The 25,058-nt window shown below is 46.0% G+C and overlaps 1 protein-coding gene across 2 annotated transcripts in view; it reads right to left on the reverse strand.

The window, feature by feature from the left end:
- Window positions 1-25,058, reverse strand: part of NPL (N-acetylneuraminate pyruvate lyase) — a 137,515-nt gene that overhangs the window by 75,257 nt on the left and 37,200 nt on the right. Inside the window, exon 1 of one of the 2 annotated variants that reach the window (XM_085601737.1) lies at window positions 6,496-6,563. The exons of the other annotated variant lie outside the window; for it this stretch is intronic. The gene's annotated coding sequence lies outside the window, so the exon portion shown is untranslated. Of the gene's footprint in view, window positions 1-6,495; window positions 6,564-25,058 lie in introns of those variants that run through there. 2 annotated transcript variants of the gene reach the window in all.

Genomic DNA, 25,058 nt, shown 5'->3' on the forward strand with positions numbered 1-25,058 from the left:
TGTCAATGTGTTTTAGCTATGTTACAACATTGTGGCTAAAAGTAAAGGGAAAAAACACTGACGCGGTCAATGCTAGCCACATCACACACTATTTTTTTCTTTACGTTCAGCCATGCTGCACAGCAGCACCACTGTTGTCCAACATGGCTAAACAAAGCATTAAAAAAAAGCCAATCGCTCTTGCTGAGGCGGGACCTATTGACTTTGCCAATGCAGGTTGAGTTGTGGCGGAAGGCAACCTGGACCCAATATGAGTCAGCAGCATCCTTGCTGATGGAGTCAGATTTTTATAAAGTTAAAACATGCCGTTTTGTAACAGTGAAAATGAAGCTCAATGAACACTAGCACTCTTGTCCTATTCCAGTGCTCGCAGCAGTCCTGGGATATTGCTTCAAGTTCCAAAGAAACAACCGAGGCCACATACTGCGGCCAACACTTACCTGGAATGACCACACACTGCTGCTTTCCTGAAGTTCCCATCAGCGGTTAGTTGCTTCATGAAGGAATATACTCGATTCCGAAATAATGAACGTTTGCTCATGCACTAGTGAACAAATCAAATCATCTACTGTGCCTAACAAAAAGTAAAGTAAATATAGAAGATGGGCAAACGTAAATTATTTAACAAACAAAAACTGGTTGACCTCAGTCTAAAACAAAGGGAGTGTGGTTATAGCTGCGTAAAAATTAAAGCCACAAGCTAGCAAAATGTATGTTTTTTCAAAATCTTAAGACACGTAAATGCTTCATCTTTCAGTTACATTGTACAAGTTAAACAACAGAGTTAAAACAAATAGGGGCGGGCCAAAATCACTTCACACTATAAAGGCAGTCATTTTGTAGCGTAAGGTGCATCTACGCTGCGGTCTGTTTACGCAATCTGTTTCTGAGACACTAACTGTTGTCTGCCTTGTATGTATTGTGTGCATGCAAGGGAGGGCTGCCCTGCTACTATTCACGATGCATGCGTACTGCTTGGGAACAGCCTAAATGGAAAGGAGTGTCTTAACAGCTCCATAATAAATAACAGCGCTGTGCTGCCAAAAAAGGCATTGTTCCAAAGCTGCCAATGTTTATTTTATTTTTTTAACAGAAACCTAAATCCACCCAAAGCCTACTAAACAAGCCATACTGGCTGACGAATAATAGCAAGAAAAAATAAGCCGTTCGGATGCGAGGGTCATCGGGCTGGAGTTGGGATGAGGGATGGGTTGGAGGGGGTAAGAGGCAACAGGAGACAGAGGACAGAGTGAAAACATGAGCACTTGTGTGGAGTGTTCAAACAGAAAGAAACAAGCATTTGCAATGCAATAGGTCTCGCAGTTACGAGAGTTTAAGCTACTGGCATTGTAAATTACACAATGCCTTTTATTTATGTTTTTTAAAAAGATAACAAAAATAAAAGACATTGTTATTTGCAATGCCAATAGCTCAAACTCGCGACCTATTGCATTGTAAATGCTTGTTTTTAAATTGGAGCCACAGAAAACGTGCATTAAAACTTGACTAACAAGTTATATTGTTCACATTGACAAGTTTTTTTCATTTTTTTCCTCATTTGCCTTTTAATTCTCTTGACCATTATTGTTTCAAAATATTGGCCATCAAGGAGGAAGAACGGTCTCCTGTAAATTGTCCTTGTATGACCTTTACGCTCTATGCGTCAAGACCCCCTGGAGAGGGCGAGACTGCTCTAACTCCTGTTGAAGGAGAGCCACCAACAGACTGCGCCCTCGGCTCTGGACGGTCATGATGAACCAGAGCATGGCATGGGCTAGAAGGCTGATCATTTCACGATGCTTTTGTGAATCCAGGGAACACACACCTTTGAGATCTGGGCCTATGGCTTCTGAATCAGACCTGTCTCGAAATAGTTTGATACAAAACAAATCTCTAGATTGCGAAACCAATTTAAACCTCTTTATTAAGGCCTGAGACGGACTCGACATGGAAAGATTATGAAAGGTTTTTCGGGTTTGGCGGCTTGAACATTGGACACGAGTTGCTGGGCTAAAGAGCGGCTGCCGCCTGGCACCTTGAGATTGGTGAGCTTCCGTAATTTGATCCTCTGTGAAAATTCAAGATGCTCACTTTAACCTCTCGTATATTTGTGAATAATAACCCAGAATAAAAAAAAAATTTTAAAACATTTTTAAATAGCGCTTCTCACAGAGCTCCGGTCATTTTTAAGTGCTCTAAATAACAGCTGTTCGTTAGTATTTCCTATTCAGTGGTACTTCCACCTGCGGGGGTTAAACTAGGATGCAATATGGTTTTCGCACCAGCTTCCATATGAGCTTGAGAGGGATCACGAGGTGAAGAAAGGCACGGTGACCCAGGGAATATAATGGCAGCCGCAATGCATGCCAAAATACATCAGAGGGCAGCGAGTGGCAAAGAGGCAGCCTTACACCCTTGATGAAGTGAGTAAACGCAGGGTATGAACAGAAGGGGTAGCAATGGACTTATTAGGTATAGCGGGACCCCGAACATTTGATGAGAGTACGGTGGACTTGAGAATGTTATATCCCATTCCAGATACCCGATTAGGCTGGGAGATGCGAAAGGGGTGACGCATTACAAACAAGCGGCCGCGAAAGTGATCGCGATCAAACATCAAAGCGGTCGTGCGGCGGCGAAAGTGATTAAGTCAAGCACCGCGTGCGCCCGCCCGTGCACATGCACTGTAGTTCTAGGCTGGCCTGGTAGCACTTTTTGGAGCCCCCTCAAAAAGTCTCGCCAGACCAGCGCATGCGCTGGGTCAGGCGAGACCTAAAAATAAGCTCCTAAAACGGGAGTAGTGCATGGACACAGTTACTTGGTCCATTCCCTGGAGAGGGCTAAAAACAAGAATAGGCATGAGGTGTGCATGCCTTGGACAAATGAGGTCAAAGTATACGAGAGTGATGATGGAGAGAGCAAATGGTAAGCCTGTGAGCGGGCTGAAGCCCACAGATTGAAAACATGTTTCTGCTGGACAGCGCAGAGACCTAAAACTGGCTGCCACAAGGCACTATGTCACAAAGGTTACAACACGCAGGTCTGGTGTTTGCACACACTTGTACACCCCCTTATTGTAATGTGAAAATTGAAAATACATGGCACAGCGTGCAAAGCGCTGATAATGTACGCACAGAATGTTACAACTTCCCTTCATAGGTAGACCAACCAGTTTCATAAGTGGGCCCTTGAGTGCCCTCGCCCTCAAAAATCATGTCTAGGGACGCCACTGACACTGAAATCTTATGAGGCTTTGACAAGCTCAAGGACCTGCTCCTTGGTGAGCGGCGATCTTCACCAGTGGATGGCCCTAAAAGGCTGCCCGAGTGTCACAGTTCTTGTTCTGTACTCTGAACCTGGACTTAAGAAGATTAGATTTTTAGCATGGATCACATTGCCACTCTTCCAGTGAGAAGAAACCCTAATCTACCATAACTTTCTACATTTACCTACTGAATTAAAAAAAAAAAAAAATGTCATCTCTGTACTCAGTAATGTTTCAGCAGTTCTCTGTTAAATTGTGCTTCGATATTTATAGCGAAACTACAACTGATCTCTTTATACTGTGATTAAAACTGCGGTTATTCAAGTGGTTTAACAAAGACGTTACCATTACTCACTTGATGGCAGTATTTTATTGCCCATGAAATATTGAGGTAGCTCTTCAGATATGTTAACATGTGACTAGTGGTTTCTGAACTTAAGAGCTATTTCCCAGACTAAGATGTTTAGGACAATGTTGTGTATGGTCCCCTGGTGAGTTACACTAGAGCTACAGACCTAACACGTGGCTACAGCTGCTTCTTCAGATTTGCAGACTCTTCACAGTGGGGCAAACATCGATGCACTCTTTGCGGGGGTGTTTGCCCTGCGGTGATTCTGCCTTTTTTTGCACTAGAGGGAGATGAGGATGTTATCCCAGACCGTGGGAGTGCACAGCTGACATTTCTTAAGCGGGAGGGAGGAGACCTAGACAATGAAGTGCTGAGAAATGTGATTAGTACTTTTACTTACAGGAACTGCTAATTGGTCTTTCTGTAGCACGGACATTTGGTAGATGGTGGGGTGAATGCTGGGACTGTAGTCTCAGTTGTTCAAGGTAAAAGGGACCCCTTAGCCGATGGCAGCCTGGTGTACTTTCCCAGATCACTCTTCAGTGTGGTTTATTACAGTCGGGTGCAAAAAAACTCACCCCTCTTTGTGCTTGTGTATGGGTGCTTCACGCTGGAGACTACCCTACTGTGAGGTATATCAATCTACACAAAGGCTAGCCCGGAGAGCAGCCTGGAGGGGACACTTGAAAGGAGAACCACACAAAACCGGTTCTGAATGCAAAGACAGTGACTCCACATTGTATGCCTTAAATGTATAAAAATGAGACCCATTTACACACTTGTCATTAGAGTTCATAATTCTGTTACCAACGATGGCAGTAGTCCGCAGAGTACTCGGAGGCCTGCTGTGCAACCACAGCTGGTGCATGCCGGACAGCCAGCTTCCCCAAGTTGAGGGGATATCGCATAAGTCTATCCCTTGCTGCCAGAGCAGATCGCCTATCTAGAAGCACCTAAAATCCAGTCTCCCTGCTGAGCAAGAGAAGGAGCCCGTGAACCCTGCAGGAGTAGTGACTGTCCAGGAGGAGCAAGATGCAATGTGACTCCAGTGCAGGGGGGGCCTGCAAGAGAAGAGGACAATAAAGGGCGAGCTGTGCACCCTATTGTTGGTGGTCTCCAGACTCAGTCCTAAGATTCTCATCAGGAATGGTGAAGACATGGGGCTGTCTGAGCTGATGCACCTGAAGTAATCAACTGTGTCATTGCCTGAGAAGCTGACAAAAAGCTATTGCCTGAAGCGTAACAAGAGTTGCTGCACAAGAGGCAATAGACCATGACGTGACCAGAATCCAGGCCTCCCACCCACCTGGTGAGGCACACCAGGCTTGCACATGGCTGCTACCATCCAGTCACACACAGCACAAGCATGGCTGCACCACATGCCATTGAATCGCCCAAGACCCAGGACACTCCTTAAATGCCACTAACAACCAGAGACGCAAGCATGGAGAAGTTCCACAAGGATGACCGTCTCGGGCTCAGCTCAGAAGTGGGGGAGTGGCTGAGCGGGCAAGAGGCAGGGTGGCTAATGATAATTAGCCCCATCTACACACTTGCATACTCATTTGCTGAGAAACTTTGCAACAGACTAGCAGGCTGTGGGCCATCTTGAAAGCATTTTGGGTAACACTGCGCCTGCAACAATTCTCACTACACTGTGCCCAAATAGGGAAGAATCCATCTGAGCCAAAGTAGGGAGGTGGTATGGGCCAGGACAATAAGTTGCATTATATTATACAGGACAATCTTTAATAAAACGTACACTGGAGTTTCCCTCAGGGTATGATGAAATGGTGTACAGCATGGAGGCTCTGTGTCTTCAGTCTGTAGACACAGAACCTAACAGTGCGTGGGCTTTTACTAGCCTAGGTGGTGTATAATCTGCCCCCCAGGAGGCGCTCTCCCTTTCCTGGTCTAGCGGGTGCAGCCTGAAGCCCCTTTTTCGGTAGTCGGGGTAGCGAATCACATGAAACCTCCCTTTATTTAGGATGGGGCTGTGTATAGCTAGGAGCCCCCTTTCGCTCGTCTGTGACATCGTACAACATGAAGAGTCCATTTCTCTAGTCTGTGCAGTCACAATTTGAAGCCGCCCTTTCTTCAGTGTGCACTGGAACGAGGCAGGCTCCAGGCCATAATATACTTCGCTGCCCTGCATAAAGGGAGGCCGCGGACAGGAGAAAGGGCTTCTTCATGTCATTTGCCGCCCCCAGACAAGAGGAAGGCGACTCCGGGCTACACACTGTCTAGATGTGCTCTAGCCTTTATCTGACTGGGTAAAGGTGGTCCAGGGTTAAAGAAAGTGCTCCACTATTGACACGAAAAACACGCATCATCATTGTTGCCGTGAACGGAGGGTTCCTTGGTGCGTGCCACCGGGCATATGCCGAGGATCAGGGCTGCCTCAATGTACCCGCTGACGCAGTGCGCGCATTACCTTTTCGTCGAGACGATTCCAATAAATAATACAGTGAATCCCACTGTTGAATCAAAACAGTGCGGACCTTGAGCCTCTTGTGACAGAGGAAGGCTGGAGTCAACGGCAGCTCGGCGTGCGTCTCCAAGTAGAGCCTCATTCACTCGTCGCCGCTCGGAGCACAGAGCACTCCAGCCCAAACCCAATGGCCCCATTAGGCACAGAATCGCACCGTAAAGGTGGCACTGCTCTGAGGCAAGACAGGAATAGGACCCTGCTTGGGTAATAACAAAGAAAGTCATAGCTTGTGCAGTGGGCATCCTACCACTCTGGGGCCGGTGCCACTGCACTTGCTGCACTATTGAAAGTTACGCCTCAGTAACCACAAGACTACACAATCCAGGGAAAGTAAGTTCACATTTAGGTTTCAAAGTTAACTTTTCACCCAGAGTCTTCAAACCCCCCTACCGTGGACTCTTGGACCGGAGATCTCTGCGTCAGCTCCCCTCAGCCTTCGGCGCGCAAAAGAATCAGGAAGGCAATGGTCAGCAGAGGAAGTCATGCGGCGCGGGCCCTCTCAAAAGTGCAGAGTCAGCGTCACGGTCCCAGAGAAGACAGAGGCGCAGCTCCCATTGGTCCAGTAGGACTGGGGCCCACTGAACCCGGCGTAGTGCTCGATAACTCGACAGAGGCCAGGGAGCGATTTCCTTCCTTTCACTACAACCAAAAACATATTGCTACGTAGTGGTAGTACAGAATGAGAGTTTTGTGGAAAGGAAGACCAACCTACGACCCCCTCCCCCCGTCGCCGAAAACTGCCATTCGCCTCAAAATATTGTGGAAATAGGTGGGCTAGGGGCTCGCGCAACAACACTAGATCGCTGGTGACAAATACTAACATAATTTTGGTTAAAGACAGGAGAAGGTATGCCGTGAGCGACACAAAGCGTACAGACTAAACATCACATACCTCACTTATCCAGGGCTTTAAGTGGGCCGGGTCCTACCGGTGCCGAGTATCGGCTGTTTTAAAAAACAGGTGCCGAGACAGGTCTCTATCGGGCTCTGCATCTTTGCCCTCAGGGTGGATTTTTGTAATTTTTTTTTTTTTAACTCTGCAGCAGTACCACCCTTCATTGCCTTTGAAGTAACTTTAAAGAGACTTGCTATTATAGATCTTTCAGTCTCATCATTTCAGAACTGAAGCATTTTCAGTATTTATACAAACAAGCCATAGTTTTTTTTAATTTTTTTTATCTTACACAACTAATAACCATTTCAAAGTCAATAGCCATGACTTGTAGGTGTAAAGTTACTTGTTGTATTTTATATCTGTATGCAATGACAGAAGCAGCAAAATACCAGTGGGGCGGCACACTATGCTAAGTACAGATTTTTACCTTGCGTATTTAAGCCACGCCCTTAATTATATCGGCCGCGCCCCTTTGGGAGACCCCCAAGTCCTTTCATCCCACTTAAAGCCCTGCACTTATCCCTCAAGTTACCTAGACATCGCACTCATTCGTATTTAAACTTCAGGCTTATCTAACCGGCTTCAGAAACTCACGGACTCCGGCCTGCCCCGCAGAGCCAGCCCTGAAGGACAGACCTGGGCGCCTGTAGCTTGGCACAAACGAGCTAACCGCCAGGTAACAACATACATCTTACAGTCGATTATCCCGCAGGTGACACACACGACAGACTTCGGTAATGGACAGAATAACTATCATACTATACATAATGTATAGGTTCAGGGCAGACACGGAGCTGTAACCAGGTTACACAAATCTAGAAAACATGGGGATTAGTCGGGTGACAGAACTTTTAAACTCAAACCTTCAACAGGATCACCACAACTCAGTTTAAATTCGTGTTGTTACATGGCTTACCAAACTTGGAAGAAAAAAAATATTGAGCCAGTTGTTCTGTGTCACCAATAAACTGGGGCAAGCTTCCCCGAAGCACGTTCCTTGAATCGTCTGTCCGGTCTTCATCACTCCTTGCCAATAGTAGGCATATAACGTGCAATTCGTCCCACCCCACTTGCCCCCTCTTTTCCCACCATAAAAGGCACCATACCAGTGGATGGTTTTCACTGCGTAGTCTTTATTAATTCTCAGATAACGCCATCTTTAATTATAGATGCACGCACTGTCAACATTAGACCAACTTTTATTAATCCAATCCAACACACATTGCTAACATTGGGTTGCACAGTATTCGTTTGAACCACAGGTTACAGTTGCAATTGTATTTACAGTTCGGGATCGCCCGAGACACACGGTATGCGGGTTGTACCAGCAGGACACAACCCATCTCCATTGCTTCCATTTCAGGCAACTACCCGTCGTCTACCCCCTAGACGCGGCCACCAAAACACTGCTTTGCGCCTTTCCTTGCGCACCAGCTTTTACCAAGTTGCTTCCTCCAAGCACCGGCATCTCGGGTAGGGCCGGAGAGTCCAGGGCCACCAGCAGGACGGCCCCCTCTCCCGCCAGCCCGGAGCCCCATTGACTGCCCTCTTTGTTCCAGTATGGGCCAGTCCCCATCAAACCGGAGTTCCCGCCATTTTCCTGGCCCAGGACCCCGCCACAGGGCGAGGAGCCTACTGGTGCTCTCGCCCTCCCCCCAAAAACAGCCTCACCTTCAGATATAGCGCTCACGCTCCCCCCATATAACGTGGATGAATAATTCCAACCCTGCGCTGGACAGCTGGAACCCAATCTGGTAAGTACCATTCAGATTATTGCCTGTATCGTCGCATGCCTGATGGAACATACCTGCATATCTCCACCCTCGAAAACACTTTATGAAAAGTCACAGAATATATAAAGTAAAACGGCACGGCTACGTCGCCGCTGCCCCCCCTGCCACGTTTACTAACTGCAGTCTGACCTACTGTTCCCAACTAGAAGACCGCCACCTGCCCACCTCTTGATCATTTCCATCCTTGAAGGGGCAACGACCCTGCTTCACGACCTGAGTAAAACCGAACCTAACAACCATTCCCGTTTGTCCACTGAAGTGACTAACTAACGGCGTTAAACCCATTGATCTGGGTGCCACAGGATTCCGTGCGCCATCCCGGGAAACTTGTGTTTCGCAGCCTATCTTCGTCTATTATTCCCAATACCCCGTAGGAAGCATACCCGCTTGGATATATCGCAACTTATTCACATCTCCCTTTTTCCACCAAGTCCACCTATAAAAGGCAGCAAGAGAATTCAGTCAAGACAAAGCATTTCATCTTCAGTGTACCCCTACTCTTGCACTTGTCCGTACTCATGACCTTAGCTGTACCCCTGAAAGTCGGCCGTACTCCTGAAACCCGGCCTGAAACCCGGTCGGAACCTGAAACCCGGCCGTAATCCTGAACCCAGGCCGTAATCCTGAACCCAGGCCGTAATCCTGAAACCCGGCCGTAATCCTGAAACCCGGCCGTAATCCTGAAACCCGGCCGTAATCCTGAAACCCGGCCGTAATCCTAACCCGACTGTCATCCTGAAGACCGCCCGTAATCCTGAACTTGGCCGACTCGGCCTATCAAGTACCCCCTCTGCTGCGTTAAGTGCGCCAGCAGGCCCCAACGGTCTCCAGCCAACAGTGGCACCCCTTAAAAACCAGGGCACTGCATCCCGCATCTGCCCCCAGGGTACCTGCCCCCCTGCAGGCCCCCCCCCCCCAATATTGTACTCCAGTCCACCGAGTCGATTTAAAGCAGAAAAACCAGGACCGCCCGCAGGACGGTCCAATCCTCACCTACCTTCTGCACACGTGGAAAAAAGCACTCGTGGAACACCACCCCTTCCTGGGATCCTACAATAGTTGCCAACACCATAGTTAGGCATCCCCCTTGTCCCCAAGAAAACTGAACCAGCCCCCCCCAACCTTCAACTCTCGTCCATGTTGGGTTAGGGCAGAAGAGCACAATACTTCACGTCGAAAAAACCACTCCCTCCTGAGGTCTTTCAATTAGGTATAAAAACACCTCACTGTTTGGCATCTCCCTTGCCCCCAAGAGAACTGAAACAGCTTCCCCAATATTTTACTCCAGACCTTCTGTGTTGAGTTAAGGCAGCAGAGTGCAGGACCACCAGCAGGACAACCCTCTCCCTGCCTACCTTCTGCACACGTGGTATCTACCCCTTCCTGGGGTCCATTCCGTATACGTAAGCACACTTGTTGGGCATCCCCCTTGCCCCCAATAAACTGACGAAGCCCCTCCATTATTCTGCTGGGCGCCCGAGGCAAGAGGACAAAGAGGGCTTCTCCCTCGTGAACCGCATTCTTATCCCTTTTTCCCTGGAGGGGCCGCCTGGGTACCTAAGTGACGCACTATGTTTCCGCCTACCTCCTAATGTTTCCTAGCGGCCCCTCCCACTCTCCCTGACCAGATGTGCACTGGCCCAGCCTCTCTGCGGCCTCTTGCACGAAATGCCACTAAGCGCCCCCCTCCCCTAGGCGCGGTGGGGGCCTCTCATTCTCTCATGGCTACTAAATCAAGGATTTTCCCTGGTCAGGTCCCTTTGGTTATTTTCATTACTTGTCTTCGTCCCAGGTGTGCATAAACACTGGTTATTGCATAGTGCAATAATACTTATGGGTCAATTAAGTACTAGTACAATACAGTACAGGTATCCTGCACCCGGAAGTAGCAACGGAGGTATGATGAGTACTTCCAGGTTGCAAGAATACCGGACAATCACAAGCTTTCCCCCAGGAATGAGGAATTTAACACATGACTCGGAAGTCCTGCAAATATTTCCTATTTGCAGGCGTTTCTTCACTAAAAGTTTTGCCTGCTCTGGGTCTGCGAAACTCGTGTATCGCAGTCACTATGCATCACTTGCAAGCCCGGTGTGGACGTGTAACAAAGGTGGATTCCATCCGAAACTCGAAGAGGTAGTTTTAAAGGGGTTATTTTAGTATAACAGATTGGAGACCACAGCATGTGCCACCTGAGCCTCAGGCAGCCACTGTAAACTGACTCAACTGAAAAACAGGCGACACGCAGCAAGGCTAGCATACTTCAAATAATGACAGGTAGTTGCCCGAAAACAACAACTTAAAAATGTAACAATCAGGGCCGGCTTTAGCGCTGGTTGCGCTTGGTGCCACAATTATTTTTGGCGTGATCACACCCCAACGATCGCCTCCTCATATTCTCTCACTACCACCGGGCAAAAGTGCCCCTCATCTCTCCAATCATAAATTATTGCTATGCCACCTAAAGTTCAGCGCCCCCTTCACAGGTCAGCGCCCCAGTGCGGCCGCACCAGTCGCACTACCCTAAAGCTGGCACAGATAAAAATTCGATACAGGAATGTTTAACATCAGGCTGCTCTCGAGTGCCACGCAGCGACTGAGCGCACACAGTCTCAAAAGCAGTGCTTACAACAGCATACATTCTATAGTACAACACCTTTCCCTTTAAAATACACAAAAAGTAGGCACATAACCACAGATTAAAAGAAAAACTAAATGCCAAATATTACTATGATACCAAATAATCTTGGAACTTCACAGGCATGCCTACATTATGAGACACCTTATTTAGTGGAGGGCTGAACCTCTGCAATGTTTGGCTGTATCTTAATACACAGGAGAATACAGATTATAATCTGAAAACTCACATTCTCCAACATCCACCTGAACTACTGCATCCCTGGAGCTTGAAAGCTAGTCTGGGCAGGTGCATAATCTTGATCCCCCCCCCAAAAAAATCATAGCCGTCATCAGGGTGTCGCCCTTTGACCACCATAATTCTGTGTGCTTGATCTGTGATTCTCAGAACATCTCTCCTGCTCTACTACCCCTTACCTTGTAAGGGAAGCAAACCTTTAGATACTTTTTCCACTAAGGATGGTGAAGACCATTTAGATTGCCCTTCTTTACTCTTGTGGGAATTCTTAATAACACCCAATCACCTTTTATTACAACACATGTTTTAACTTTGTGTTTCACGTCATCAAGTTCCTTTGCATGAATTTGCTTCACAGCTACTTTGGCTGAAATTCAATCAGAATCTTTACTTTTTCCCTTCTGTAATTCCCTTATCCAATCTGGACAAATTGAACGCCTGGGAAGTCTTTTGCGCAACAAAAGAAAAGGACAAACCCCAGTGGTGCTATGAGGCATGACAAAACAAGACCACATTTTCTTACTCCAAAATCCCTCGACCTCGTAATTCATGGCTAATGCAGTTTGTACTCCATCTTTCAAGAACCTATTCACGCTCTCCATAAAACCAATAGATGACAGTGAGAAGAGTAACACTTTAATGTGTGCAATTTGATGATTTTCCCAAAACTTTTCAACTGTTTGAGAAACAAAAAATGTGTGCCATTATCGGTGACAATTTCCTTAGGTGCACCTTCTGCCAAGAAAATGTTCTGCAAAAGTTTAACAATGGATTCAGTATTGGGATTAAAAAGAAAATCCATATACCCCTACTTTAAAAAATAATCTATTAGCACCATCATGTATCTCTGACTGGCCTGAAGTAACTCAAATGGCCCAACAAAGTCTAGGGCTACCTTTTGCCAAGACTCCTCTGGAACAGGTACAGGAAGAAGAGGTGTTTCACTTGTTTTCCAGTGCCTGTCAGAAACCAAGCATGCAGGACAACTATCAACACAAGAAGCTACTTGGGTCTCCAGTGATGGCCACCAATAAAACTGCTAAGAGCCTTAGAGTGCTGCTGACACCCAAGTGTCCCTATGGGATTCTTCAATAAGAAGTTCTCAATGAAGAGGGTGGTACAAAATTGACAGACCATTATAAAACACCATTAATTAAAGATAATTCCTCTGAAACATGCACTTAAGGTCATAATACAGCTTCCACACTCCTTTGCTTAGGCCACCCATTCTTTACAAAAGAAGCAACTCTTGTTGAAACTGGATCAGAAGAAACAGCTTCTAACCACCTCTAATGCAAAATGGGGCCAGAGTTATGCAAAATGTCATCCACTAATGCCACTACAAATCCAGGTTCACAAACCTCACTCCAGGTGTCATCAGAAACAGGTAACCTTGGCAGGCAATTTGTGCAGTCATTTTTGCCACCAGGAATATACTTAAAAATAAAATTGGATTCTTGCTACTTGGACACAATTCTGACTGGGCATGCAGAGGCTCTACCAGAACCCTTACTGTTGAACAGATGTATTAGGGGTTTGTGATCCGAGAAGATCTCAAAATGTGTTCCCATAAGAAATATTTAAATCTTTCCACCGCCCAGGAGCAAGCTAATGCCTCACGTTCAATCGTGCTGTAATGCGACTCAGTGCATCTTCAATTACTCCCAGTTTCCATTGCCTAATATTGGGTGACTGACCCCGAATTGGACCTCTGCACCCTGCCACTTCTGTGCTGTTGGTGGTGCATTCTTGTTACCAATTGGAATTTTGCCTGGTGTTGACATGAAACTCTGAAGACAAGAGCTGTAAATTGTGTACTTACCTGAAAAACTACATTCTTATTTTCCTCCATAGGTCAACATTGCACAGCCTGAAAAGTGCTTTGTGACCACTTTTTAAAGTGTAAAGTATTTTTCCTGAAGAACTTACTTACCTTTCTACGTACACCTTGGTCTCAAAATAAAACTTATAAAAAGCTCATTTTTATAAAATTGGAGCGCATCTCCTTTTCGAGTCATGCGTCATTTATTAGGCACTACGTACATTACAAAGGTCTAACACTCCTCTGTGTTAGGCCTAAGGCTGCTCGCCCATACTTCCACAAACAGAGTACATTGGTTTTACATTGAGCCCTGTACACTTCTGGGGGGGAACCTCTATACCATATATAGATCCAGCTTCTCACATCTTGGTCACATTATGCAAAACAGAGCCCAAAGTGGCTTCTTTGCACCATAACCTTTATTCACGTATACTAACTTTGTAAACTTTATGCACACGTTGTACACAGAGGTGGCTTGTGCCACTTTTGGTGGCCCAGATAACAAGAGCTCTTGAGCCAGACTAAAACCTTTTGAACTCCATCTCTTTCACACCTTGGGGTAGAAAATAGCCCACGATTGCTTCTCTATGCATTGTTATATTTCTAGGTTTGATATGTAACGACGCTTGCTCCATTTATGGAGAACACATGCATACTCTAAGAGGCATTAGATTATTCTCTTTCAGCCACTGACTTTTTTGGCTCTGGTAAATTCAGCCATTGGCTTCAGACATTGCCAGTCACATCATGGATCAGACATTCTCGTCTTTACCCCCTTTTTTGGTATACACAGCACCCCGGGTCCCTCTGGCAAGATTGATGCAGTGTAGCTGCCTATATATTCAAGTCCTGCTCCCCCAAACTGGACTATTTAAAATACAGACCATCTAGGTAGATAACCCGACTCCTTCTCCTTTCCTCCTCCCATTCTGCGCCTAACTATCACACTTCCTACTCCATCAAACTCCTGGACACTGCACCCCAAGACAAGATAACAGCACCTCCCTGGTCACTAACGCACAACCTTGAAACCAAGGAGAGGGGCCCTGAAACCCAAAGGGATGGAGCTCCAAAGTAACTTAGAGGTTAAAAATAAATGTTCTCTTTGGTAAGAACTGCAACTACATTCACACTACACACACCTTAACTCTCCACTCAGGATATTTAAAGCACTAATATTCACACAGGTAGATAGACATATAAAAAAATCCTTTTCATAAATAAAAATGTACACATTTAGAATCCACATGAATAATATCATACAAACATTAAAAACATTGGTTCCTAGATGAAGTTTTACCTATATCTAAGATGGAGAATTGATCAAGAATCAAAATTTGTCTTAAATATGTTAATTTGGACAGAATATAGACCGCACAAAGCATGGATGTAAATTCCCTGTCTAGGATTTGCTGCTGACTTTGCCAAATTTAACAAAAACCAAGGGTCGACACGTTTCGGTGGTATAATCACAGTGGGACCACCTTCTTCAGGACACAACTATTTTCTCCTTAGTGAATTTGATCTCATTTCAATCATTAGTCACACCGGTGCAGCCACACTCAAGTGGGTGATTCTGCAGATCAAGGGGAGTAAATTGATAGTGCTTCAAAGATTACTTTAAAAAAATGTTGGTAGACAATCTTTTTTTGTATATTTTTCAGGGTCCAATAAGGATTCAGTCTCTCTTGTCCTTTCAGAGTGATTTTAATTGGAAGGTCACTCCTATGTTTTTAATTTGCCATACGGCCGGCACCCGTCTCGGTCTCTCGTGCATTATGAATTGCGGATCTCAATGTCCCTCGTATTATTGGCACCAGGATCACGTATCCGTAGCTTTTTATTCTCACGGAATCCGCTACTCCCGATGCATGCTTTCAGTCGTCGTGCTTCAAGCAGTTCTTACCAAAGGGAACATTTATTTTTAACCACTAACACACAACACACATAGCTCAAATTAAATACTACACCGCCTGCCTCACACTCCCCTACAGTGCAGTGGCTGTTCAATAATGCACTTGGGCGCCCCATAATGCAGTAGGACTATATAAATTGTTTAGTACAGAAGAGACCAGTCCACCCACACTACTCACAACATTACAAATCAACATTTAAGTTCTCCCCCTCCAAAATCCAACATACCCATGTTAGTGAATGGACTCACATATACATTTACAGCTGTGAGGGAATAGTGAAAAAGTGCAGTTAATGGAGTATCGCAGATTACTACTCACAAAGATTTAGGCCGTAATTTGGTGTGTTTAGCTTAATTCCAACACCCGTGCAAACTAGTCTGAGTGGATGTCAGAATTACGGGTTTGTCGATTATTTCGCAACCGGTAATTACCGGATGTAATAAGTGACATTCAGAAATTTTCTCTAGGTAAACATCAGCAAATTAAACCTGCTGAAGGGAGCAGCCAGCAAATTAGAACAAACCCCACTTTGAACTAAAGCTATGATGGCAAAAATCAAGCAAAGCAAGTGAGCCCAAGCCTCACTAGAAAACCTCCCTGGTCTCTTCCATCCAAGCTTTTATTCCTTCTTCCTTCCATCCACAAGCTGATATCCACCATTTCACTTTACATTCCGACATCCATTTATTCGTTCATCCATCAATCAATATTTTACCATTACATCCATCGGCCCTTCCATACATCCATAATTTGACGTATCCAGCCGTCAAAGCCTTTCACCCATTAATTTACCCTTTGGCCAATTCATCGATCCTCCGATTTCCATTTTTTCTGCCATCCATCTTTCCAGATTTCCATTTAATCTATCATTCATGCACTCACCCACCAAACCATGCTCTCAGATTTCCATATACTCTGCCATTCACATTCATCTTCCCTCCTATGTTTCCATTTATCCATCCATCCAATTTTCATTTATTCTGCCATCCTTTCACCTACCAATCCATCCTACCACCTGCTCATCCAACCATTCTCACCCACTTATCCACCCATACGCTCAACCACACATCCATCCTCTCGCTCATCCATCCATTCATTCTTTAATCCATTGACCCACCTTTCCATTCCGCCTTTCAGCCACACATGCTTCCGTTTACCCATCCATCCTTTTACACACTCATCCATCAATCTCTAAAAATTGCAGAAAGAAGAGGCCCATAAAGAACCCAAAGTCCGCTGTAGCTACTAAAGTGGGAGGATAGGTATAGTTCACAATGACCCTGAACCTGCTCGTATTTACTGGGGACAAAAAAGGGCCCAGAAAACACCAGGAATTTCAGACTTTGGTGGAGAAAGCATCAACATTTGCATGATACTCCCATTTTCGCAAGGAAAATTGTCATTGCAGATTTTTATTGGATCTGAGAAATAATAACCAGGGTGTAATAATTTATTGGGTGCATTCAATATCGCACCAACATCATAGAACTAGTTATCAAGACACATACATTTCATGACAGCTTACCGACGATGGAAGGTGATGAGATCACCAATCATGTAGTCTGTGACGTTTCTGAACAATAACAATGGTAAGACCAATAGCAACATTACAGGTCTCACCAGAGAGCCCATCTCTTAATATCTGGAGCTATAAAATGGTAGCAAGGTCTTCATCACAGACATGAAAGAGGGGTGGTGGCATGGTGGGGTCATTCGTGTCTTATATGAAGTGTCCTTTGAATTCAGAAGGCGACCTCAGAACACATGCCCAAGCCATAAAGGCGGCTGTGACGTCAAAGAAATACTCCTGAGCCTTGCAATAACTGTACAGACCTGAAACCCTCATCCAAAGGAACCACAGAACATTCTGGTCTTCAGCAGGCTTCTAAATTTCAGACCATCTTCTTCCTGGACTATAGAGAAGAAATATTTCTACAGACCGGAGCTGTAAGGAGCTAACTGCAGCCTCTTGGCTTTGTATTTATGGATTTCCTGCCACGACAAGATTACTCCATGCAGATCCATGAGATATTTATGGGTGTATATGAAACTGCAGACCACGGACTTCATCAGAAGCGAACTATATCCGCGAGAGAGCATGGGACAAAAGTAAGGTGTGTAGAGCAAACATTTGAACACTTAGGTCTTTACTTTTCTATGTCGATAACATACAGTTATATCAAACTGTAGCATACACTGTATGGCACGTTGTTTCTTGGCTAACAGTGCACAGTCTCAACAGCCTTTTGCAGCTTGGACAGTATATGAAAATAAATCTGCAATGAATGCATCCCCTTTTAAGAGAAAATTGCAACTGAAAAAGCATCATGGGGACCTGCATATAATCACCAAAGTGAAAAACCAGGACACTTCATACCATGGGTCAAATAGTGAAGGCAGATAAAACAACAACAAAAGTAAATCAAACGGCTTGGAATTTTCAGACATGTAGCTGATAAAAACGGAGTTACGTGGTGAATTTTGTAACACATACTTTGAACCACAAAGCCATAAGTTTTAGAGGAAGTTTCAAAGAAGGACTCGTCAATCTTCTGAGGTCTACCAAGGTACACAAAATGTTTCTCCTGTGACGAACACATATACTTATGTGCCTAGCGTACTGTTCTAACTGGATGTTTGTGCTGCAGTAAATAAAAACCTTTCTGACAGTGTGCCCTAGCTAGAATACTCAAACTGTATCACCTTTCATGTACCAGTATGAAAAATAATTTGAGCTGCTGCTGCCGCCTTATCCTGGGTCCTAATATTTTAGGAAAAATTATATCCCGGGCAAAGTTGTCTGCTGACTCTTTTGGTACAATCTGTGCCATTACCCAAAGCTGGAACCTTTCCTTCATCCCTCCCAGAATGTGCACTATGTGGTTAAGTGTACAATGATTTGCTTGAAGACTTATGAAATATGAATCAGGCAAGGCTGTCTTCTCAGTGTCTTGGAGCACCCTCTGGGTCTTGTGGCTCATGGACCACATCATCAAAATACTTTATTCGGTTGCCATAACTATCAAAGTGTACAATAAAACATCAAGACAAAATATCAAAAATCAGTTAATAAAAAAACACGGTTGTAAAATTCAATTCTCACAGCAATAATCATCACAAAGGACTTCACAGCGAATAATCACAGTGTGTCACAAAAAGAGAAAGTACTATGTCCGCTACGGATGTACAAGGTGATCCTCAAAAAATATACAATCAAATTTGACTAGTTAACAATCTAGCGTGGCACATCCAAATAAAGTGAAAAGTTCAAAAAGTGAAGAGATATCAGGTAATCTGCGGGACCTGAAAGTCTAAACAAGGTAGACAATATAACAGAACAAAATTGATAATTGCAAGTGCTTATGTAATTATCTCAAACCTAATTGTGCAGGTTGCTGGAGGTGGTGTAAATGGTATCCGCGTATAATTAAAAATACGGGCTTGTTCTAAAATCATGACACTGTTTGGTTAGCGGCCAATGTGTCCCCATCGTAGCTGGTTGATTATACATGTAAGCCCAGTATATTGATTCCAAAAGGGCAATCTCTGACTTGCAGATCTTTCCAGAGTCCTCCCATAGTCTAATTAGGCCTAGCTAAAAAAAAAGTACAGCCAAGGAACCTTAATGGGACTGCCCAGTTTCATCAGATCCCTTAAGAAGTCCCTATAGTCTACAAGCCCAGGGGTGTACCAGATACAATTCTAGTGTATTTGTGGTTTCAGCTGGGCCACATCTGAGATGCCTTTTATTCCTAAATCAAGGCAAAGTGGAATAAGGGGAGTGCTGGTCGGGAAAGACATAAGTGACCGTATAAAATTATTCACAGCTACCGCCAACTTCTGGGTGTCAGTATAACCCCAAACTTCGGCTCCAAAGAGTGCGGTACTTTGAGCTTTAGCAAGGTATGCCTCTAGAGCTAGTGAAATTGTGGGGGGATGTCCTCTTGTGCAGTTGGAGTATGGTGTTCGCTCTATAGCTGTTAGGAGGGAGCTTTTAATAATTTGGAATTCACATTTGAACCGTTTGACTCCCAGATAGTCAAAAAAGAAAACCTTTGGAGGGGGTTCTCTAGCAACCCTTACAGTACTGCTTCTGGTTGTGCCTTTACCAAAAACCATATATTTAGTTTTTGATGCATTTAATTCAAGACCCTTTGCCATGCAGAATTCAAGAAACTAATCAGGTTTTGGAGACCCATAGAAGTTTTGAAGATAAGAAGCGAATGGTCTGCAGGGTATAGGAAATTTTTTCTTAGTTTAAAACGGGAGAATCATTTGTGCATGAAACCACTTAATTAATATACAGGGTGGGGGCAAGGACACACCATTGACAAACCCCGCGAAGAATGGGAATGTGAGTTGTCACTTAGCCCCCGATACGCAAACGCACCCGGGCATAATTTTTGTTGTTTAATCTAGCGATGAGACAGACCAAGCTATCAGGGGCCCACATTTCAGCGAACACTCTCCAAAGATTCTCATAGGGAACAAGATCAAAAGTAACCCGCAAATCAATAAATGCCACATATAATCTTTTATTTGCAGAACAGCACATATTTCCAATATACAAGAGCAAACCTAAACACTTCGTCTGAGGTTTATCCTTAAGCTCAGAAGTCTGCTTGGAGTGGGGGACAGGACCTATTCATTATCAATCCAGCAAGGATCTGTCTTCAAAAAAACTTTCTGCAAGTTCTCTATTAGGCTTATGGCCCTATGGACGGACTGCATGTGTCACCCTTCTTAAAAACTGGGATTATTTCCGCTCGCCTCCAGGTGTCTGGTATTTTTTCCCCTGCAGTTATTGTATTTGATAGAAGGATAACATAACTAGCCCATATCTGCGGTGTGTATTTACACAAGTCACCTGGTACTCTATCTGGCCCATGAGCTTTTGCTGACTCAAGTCTAATAGTAGTGGAGAGGATGCTTTCTAGACAAGACAAAAAAAAAAAAAAAATACATACCTCAGTAGTCTTCCAGTGGGTTTTATTTAATGTAACTACAGTAATGCCTCCAGATTCCAAGCAGGCAGGTTGGGTGTTTGAGATTTTATGGGTATATAACACAGCATAGTGGTCCACCCACTTCTCATGCTCAACATAACAGCGGTAGATATTCCTGCTATCTAGGCTCCCATGTGAAATTATGTGCCAGAAGGATCTACGATCATTTATTTTAACGACCTGTAGCAAATCCTGCCAGTTCCTTTCCTCTCAATCTGCTCATTAATGCATGTATAGATGAGGGATCGAAGGATACATTTAATCTCCCACAGCTATTTGTTTTGCTTGCGACTGATCCCTCTCAATGTACTCATCAAGTATCGCCAGTACAGGTGATTAAAGGTCTACAAACTGGTACTGAATCAGCATAGACATTAAATAGTGCCATAACCAGTCCAGAGGGAAATTAAAGCAAGAGCTCCATTAGATCAGAAGAAGCTATTGCAAATAATATGTGAACATGCAATATTATTGCTTACCAAAACCAACAGCCTCCCCAACCACTCGGCCAGATGTTATTTGCCTCCACACTGTGCGAGACAAAACCATTTACAAACACTTTTCCCAATGCCCACGTCTCTTGGAATAAACAAACATCATGCTTCCCTAAAAAAGGAGGTCCATTCAAAATTAATACATTTGGGAGTGATCCCAGCTAAATTCCAAGAGATTATGGAAAGACACTCCTGCTGGTCAAGTATCTGTTGTGGTTGGTGTTATTCAGCCTGCAGCTCACTAGGTGCTACTTCAGTGCAAGTAAAATTAGGAGCTTCTTTGGCCTTTTGTACCTCTAGGCTGGTTATCACCATGAGGGAGCTGTCAGTCGTAGTCTGGCAAGCCGGAGAGAGGAGTAAACGGTTTACTACCGCAGGAGAGTGTGGGCGGTAGAAAAACCCCAAAGGAAGTGCATGGATCCCGTTCCCATTATGTAATACAGGATTCATCCACTGTAGAAGAGATCTCACCAGATCTGGGTCTCTGAAGTTGACCCCAATGCAGTCTCCATGCGAAGTTTTGGGAGAAGGACTAAGCAAGTCCACTCTGCAAACCATTATGATGTCGTCCACGAGGTCACTTGGGCAGTTTCAGTTCTTCCTCCACCAGTGGGATGCCTTGAACCTTAAGCTATTCCAATCCTCTGAAGCGCCTGCATCCAGCGAGGGTGCGCCCTTCAAAATGAGGACTTATGGTGTGCAGGGGAGATGAAAATGCTTATGCCAGCCCCCATATGGGGAATCCTTCGTCCGGGTATGGCAATCAGAATGTGGGTAGCCAGACTGCCCCCCAGTATCAGCCGCGGTACATGGGCGCAAAATGTAAATGGGTGCTGGAGGAACCTGATCAGACTCTGGTCTTGAAGGCATTGGCGGGTTCGTTTGAGAGAAGAGTGTTGGACCAGGAGCTGAAGTTGGCAACCCAAGATTCTGATTGGGGCGTTAACCTTACACAGCTCAGCATCGATGAACGCCAGGTGATTGTAAATAGGCTCCAATTTGCTCAACATGGCCTCAATAAAGCTAAAGCAAGATCTCGAACAGACTCCAAAGGTTTGTTCTTGAGCCCAGCATCTAAAATCCACCGTCAGTAGGACCTACAATGCTTTGCTTCTTAGACCTAGGAGGAGGCTCAGTCCTTTTCCTTTTTCCCCATGGAGGCCCTGGCTATGTCGCTACCGGGATCACTACTGGGCTGAGACTGCGTTCAGGGGCCACCAGCCTCCTCTAAAGACTCTGTACTTGTAATGGGCCCTGGTTGAGTAATGCCACGCTCTACTGGACCCTGACAGCCCTCGGTGGTACTATCAACTTTGGAGGGCAATGAAGTTAGGTCTAGAGCACGAAGAGCAAGGCGGTGAAGACAATGGTGTAGGGTGCGATTGAAGCGGCACCACGACGCTCCGCCAGTTTATTTTTTTTGCCAATTACACTGACAGCTCCCTGTAGGAATCCCTTGATGGTAACAGCAGGGGTGGATTTAGCACCATCCCCTGGAGGCCTCCGTTTCCCCATGAGGCCTACACTGGTAGGCAAACAGCAAAGATAAGAGAAAACACAGTAATCACAGAACCTGCCTTGTGCCATATGTGATAAAGGGCCATCTTTCTTGCATGGTATGCCCCCACTTTTTACTGAATTGCTGATGTACTTTGACTGAGTGTGCCCTGGGCTCCTGACAATCAGTACCCAGTGCCTGTGTTCCTTCCCTAAACCTGCATGACAGCCTAAACCCAATTGGCATCTCTGGCCACATGTCAGCCCCTGGTAAATGGTACCCTAGGTACCCAGGGCCTTGTGCCCAGAGAAGGCCCCTAAGGGCTGCAGCACTTATTGTGCTACCCTTAGAGGCCCTGTACCCTGACACACACACACTGCCTTTGCAGGCTGAGTGTCTGGGTGCAGAACCAAAACAGAGAGTCGACATGGCACACATGCCATGCCCACAACACACACTGCCCTGGCATACCTCAGTCACCCCTCTAGCTGGGTGCCCTATGCCAGTGGTGTGGGCAAAGGTGCATGAGCCCTGTGCCCCTACAGTACCCAGGTTCATTCGTGGGCACTGTAAGACCAGTGCGGCCATTAAGAGTATATGGTGCTGGGAAGTCGTCAACACTAACTCCACAGCACCATGATGGCAACACTGAAGACTGAGAAGTTTGGTATCAAACTTCTCAGCACATTAAACCCGCACTGATGCCAGTGTGGGATTTAATATACAATGCACGACAGAGGGCAACTTAGAGTTGCCCCCTGAACCTAACCTACAATCCACGTCTTGTCTGAGGGGCTGCCACACAGCTGACATGTTGCTGGACCCCTGGGTAGAGAGCCATCCGCTCTCCTGGGCCTGCAACAATGCACATCCTGGGCGAGGTACTAGGTCTCCTCCCCCAGGATGGGCAGGGGAAGCTTCAAAGTCATGCCGCCTTTGTGAGCTTCTCCAGGCCACTTGCTGCACTCAGCAACTGGCCCCCACCGGTTCGAACCCCACTCTGGCGGGAAGACTGGCGGGAAACACCAAGGAAGGAAAGAGGGTGTGCCAGCCTCTGCCAACCACACCCCTCAGGTGGGGGAGGCGAGGTGAAGCACATCTCCGCGCTCTCGCCTTCTTGAAGATGGGGAGCCCTGCCCAATCAGGATTAGGCTACTGCCCCCTTCCCACAGGAGAGTGGTAGGATAGGGGGGTGTACCCACCCCAAGGAAGGGACCCATTGGTCCCTGCCCTTTACCTACCTGTCATGCCCCTAAATTCAGTATTTAGGGGCTCCCTGAACCTTCCTTCCTCAGATCCCGAATCCGAAACACGCAAGAAGATCAAGAAGACCTGTCGTGCAGCTGCTAACAAGAGGAAGACACCAACTGATTTGGCCCCAGCCCTACAGGCCTGTCGACCCTTGAACCTGCTCCTGCTGAACCCCGGCGTCTCCAGTGGTCAGCAACCTCAAAAACCCCGGAGGACCTGCCTGCCTTGTGACTCTTAAAGACTGGGACTCCCATGAGCAGTGGTTCTGCTCAAAGCAAGTAACAAGACCCTGGTGCCAACCAGGACCCGCGATTCCTGCACACTCTGCACCCGCCAATCCTGGCCTGTGCCGGAGTGGACAAAGACCACGAAGACGTCTCCCCGAATCCAGCACCCAAGGACCCCCCCCCCTCGACACATCTGACGACACCTGCAGCCTCAGAACCAGGGACCCCTCCAACCGCGATCAGCAGAGGGTAAGATTTCCCGATGCCAAAAGGCACCCCTGCACCTGGCGCACTGCGGCCCCCTGTGCCCAACTCCTGGGTACCTACCTATCCTACAGCTTCCCAACTTACCTCTCGAAGTGGTGGTCGCACCTAAAGAATCTTCGTCACCGAGCTTGCAGCCTTTGTTCGTCACTGAGCTTCTCCATTGAGCGCCCAACGGCTCAAAAGCACCCTGCACCCAGCCGCCCGAGTGCCCCTGGGAGTGCTACCTCTACCCTAATATACTTACCCACTTGCCCTGAGCAAGTGACCAGGAGCCCAGCTCCCACAGCCGCGTGGCCTGCTTGCCAGCAGCCACCAACCAAAGGCCCCCTGCCCGCCATAGGCTAACATTGGGCCTAACTCTCTCTGCACCCAGCTGCCCCTGTGCCGCTGAGGGTGTAACAACTGTACCTACCTGACCCTGGAGACCCCCGAGTCTATGCCCAGAACCTTAACTCTGCCAGTCGAGTACTTACCCAAAAGCCGATGACTCACTTTTGACTGGTTTCACTTGGAAATTCTTCTAAGTGTCGAGTTTTGAAACTTTAAAATATTCACTAAAAATCAGCCGAGCAACGAAATTTGAATTTACTCACCTGCTATCAGGAGATATCCCAGTGCTGGATCTGGGTGCCCAGCACGGACCCTGAAAAGTAATTACAACTGTACTTACCGCTAACTTGATTTTCCTCCATAGGATAACATTGTCTGGTTTTCACCAGAAATTCTGCTGTCGATTTTTTTAAATTTACAAATATTCGTTAAAAATCATCTGTATAATAAAAACGTATTCTTTCAACTGTTTACAGGAGATGCACCAGTGCTGGATCCAGGATCCAACACGGAGTAAGAAAAAGTAACGATAACCCTACTTACCTGCTAAGTGAATTTCCTCCCATAGGATAACATTGG

This window comes from Triturus cristatus, chromosome 4_2 (assembly GCF_964204655.1).
Source record: "Triturus cristatus chromosome 4_2, aTriCri1.1, whole genome shotgun sequence".
Lineage (NCBI taxonomy): Eukaryota > Metazoa > Chordata > Amphibia > Caudata > Salamandridae > Triturus > Triturus cristatus.